General features: G+C 37.2%; 1 protein-coding gene across 2 annotated transcripts in view; it reads left to right on the top strand.

The window, feature by feature from the left end:
- The first annotated feature begins 482 nt into the window (after positions 1-482).
- The window catches only part of coch (coagulation factor C homolog, cochlin (Limulus polyphemus)), a 16,376-nt gene continuing 13,593 nt past the window's right edge, over positions 483-3,265 (top strand). Inside the window, exon 1 of one of the 2 annotated variants that reach the window (XM_034110921.2) lies at positions 483-570. The gene's annotated coding sequence lies outside the window, so the exon portion shown is untranslated. Of the gene's footprint in view, positions 575-3,265 lie in introns of both variants that reach the window. The other variant, XM_034110920.2, reaches the window with a different exon arrangement.

Genomic DNA, 3,265 nt, shown 5'->3' with positions numbered 1-3,265 from the left:
TTCAAATTCCACTGCAGTCTTGAATGTATGTTAGTTATGTTAGCCACGTGTAAAAGCGGCTAACAAGAGACATGTAATGTAATGTAAAACAACGGCAATGGGGACACTAAACAGTGACGCACACAGCTGGGACTGGACATACATATGGAGAAGAAAATATATAAATATGGCTTTAGTGCTTTTTTGTAAGTGGTTGTAGTACATGTTCAATATGGATACTTGGAAGAACATTTGTAAATGAAATGTAAAGTAAGAAATACACATCTGTAGTGGAATCATAACTATCTGTCGTTCATTTTTCTGTTTCTCCCTCCTTTAGGTCAATCTATCAGTGAAGCCCCTCCCAACTCCCCCTGCGATGACACAAGGTGTGTGTGTGTGTGTGTGTGTGTGTGTGTGTGTGTGTGTGTGTGTGTGTGTGTGTGTGTGTGTGTGTGTGAGAGCTTATTTAAAGGGGCTGCATGTCTTTGCTGGGCGATCGTCACCAGCCCACCATCACCAGTTTACCGTCTGCTCCTTCCCGGAATAAACTCTGAATATTTCTTCGGAGAGACGACTGCTGCAGAAACAGTCCGTAAGACTTAACACTTGATTTGCTTCGATGAATGAATGAATGGATTAAATGCTTTCCTGTTAATCTGGTTTATCTTTGGCTGATTTAAATCCTTGCTGATAGTTTCTCTTTCCTGCTGTTAACAACTTTACTGATTAGATTTCTGATTGACCAATAATTGGTTAAATGCATGTGTTTTACTGACTGTGTGATTGGTTCACAAACTGGCTTACTAACTGGTTCATATGGTTTTCTAAATGTCCTTATTAGGGTTAGTTATTCTCAAGTTTAAGTGATAATGGTGAAATGTCCATCCTAGCTTCTGAAAGTGCAAGGTGAGGACTATTACAGACTTTAGAAATTCAGTTTTTATTATTTAAAATAGTGAAAAGCAGACATTCTGAAAAAAACTAAAATATTTTCTGCTACTTATAGAAATAATGCACAGCTTACCCCGAACAGTTTGCATTGTCCAATTTGTATTCAACTACTAATTGACAGGTTAGTCTTGGTGACACATATTTATGCAGTTTTATTCACATTTTATTTGCTGAAGCCTTTATCCAAAGACTCTTAAAACCCACCACGAAGTTACAAACTGAAAAAAGCGAGCACCATGCAGGTACATTAGTGCTTTTGGGTTTGGCTTGCTTTACTGCCTGGTTTACATACAGAATGCTCCCTTCTGCTCTTTAGTTTACTGATTGATTTACTAACTGGCTAATTGTTTTAATGATAGACCAATAGTCTGTCAACTGTTTACTAATTGACTTTGATTGTTTGTTGATTGTTTATTGACTTTAAAGACTGGTAATGTTGATTGATCCTGTGTGATTTACTGGCTAAGTGATATTATTTTGTATTTGTTAGCTTGTTTGGTGTATATTTAGTCTGTTAACCGGTGGACCCACTGTTGACTGTTTTAAATAATAGAATGTGTGGCTGCAGAGTATACATACTGCTAGGTTTGCGATCTTTTACTGAATTGGTTTGCTGACTCGTTTCAAAAAGCCCTGAGAAGCAAGTCAGAAAAAAGTCTGATCTAGATGAATTCCTCTACTTTATATATGACTTAAGAACAGGTAGAATAATTAGTTTATAATTCCAGCTTTGTTTTGTTTTAAATCGTTTAAGTAACGTGAAAAAAAAGTGTTACGATGATATTTTTCATTTAGTTTGTTGTTGTAATACTCATACTGCCCACAAGAGGCACAAGTGCTCCGCAACACCATGTTAGGACTGAAATCAATGCATGTTAAATAAAAGTTTCATATATTGGGTGTTAGCAAGTTATGTAAAAATACTATCTTGAATTTCTTTTGACTTGAAATGTATTTTATCGCCTCTGCCAAAATGTATAAAATGTTCCGCTTTTGCATTACATTGCATTTAATGTAGCTAACACTTTTAACCAAAGCAACTTGCAAAAAGTGTAATACACCTTAAAAACGTGTAAGATAAAAAGATAAAATCTGAATAACAAGAAAAATGCGAATATATTTGCTTTAAATAAACCAAATCATTTGATGTGTCTACGTTTCAAACGGGCTAAACCCTTAAATACTATAACTTATTTCTTGTTGTGTTGGATTTAAAGGCAAAGTATACCGTAAGTGAAAGGGTTTGGTTTTTCAGTCTGCAATGGAATATGTGACTTCCTGTTGTCCTGATTTAAATGCTTGTTCCACCATTTGGGGGCCAGACTAGCAAACAGGCTTTTTGTGGAGACTCAACAATAGGATCCTTCCAGCACCATTTAAGCACGTTTTACGTTATAAAACTTAGGAGAGAAATCAATTAAGATCCTAAAAAAAATGGATCACCAGAATCTTTTATTCTTTCTGTCCCCTCAGGGCTTCCATACCTGTAGTCAGATTATCTTCTTAAACTATTTGTTGCATAACTTTTAACAAACTAACAGTTTAAGGTACTAACACTTTTAAAGGTCCCCTAAGATTCTGTTTTTCATCAATATATATATACCTTGGTTGCTAATGGTTACACAAGACAACACATCGTTATGACATCACAAAGTGGCCAAAATCTGATCAGCTCATTTTCAGACAGGTTTTTATAGAAATGGATCAAAAAGAGAGAAAATCTTTGTTCCTGAAACTTTCAGAGTCTCTTTCCACAGAGGGGACACATGTTGATGTAGAAGAGACATGAAGAAGAGGGGACACATGTTGATGTAGAAGAGACATGGAGAAGAGGGGACACATGTTGATGTAGAAGAGACATGGAGAAGAGGGGACACATGTTGATGTAGAAGAGACATGAAGAAGAGGGGACACATGTTGATGTAGAAGAGACATGGAGAAGAGGGGACACATGTTGATGTAGAAGAGACATGAAGAAGAGGGGACACATGTTGATGTAGAAGAGACATGGAGAAGAGGGGACACATGTTGATGTAGGAGAGACATGGAGAAGAGGGGACACATGTTGATGTAGAAGAGACATGAAGAAGAGGGGACACATGTTGATGTAGAAGAGACATGGAGAAGAGGGGACACATGTTGATGTAGAAGAGACATGAAGAAGAGGGGACACATGTTGATGTAGGAGAGACGTGGAGAAGAGGGGACACATGTTGATGTAGAAGAGACATGGAGAAGAGGGGACACATGTTGATGTAGAAGAGACATGGAGAAGAGGGGACACATGTTGATGTAGAAGAGACATGAAGAAGAGGGGACACATGTTGATGTA

The sequence above is a fragment of the Pseudochaenichthys georgianus genome, chromosome 22 (assembly GCF_902827115.2).
Source record: "Pseudochaenichthys georgianus chromosome 22, fPseGeo1.2, whole genome shotgun sequence".
Taxonomy (NCBI): Eukaryota; Metazoa; Chordata; class Actinopteri; order Perciformes; family Channichthyidae; genus Pseudochaenichthys; species Pseudochaenichthys georgianus.
This window is presented reverse-complemented; position numbering and strand designations above follow the sequence as displayed.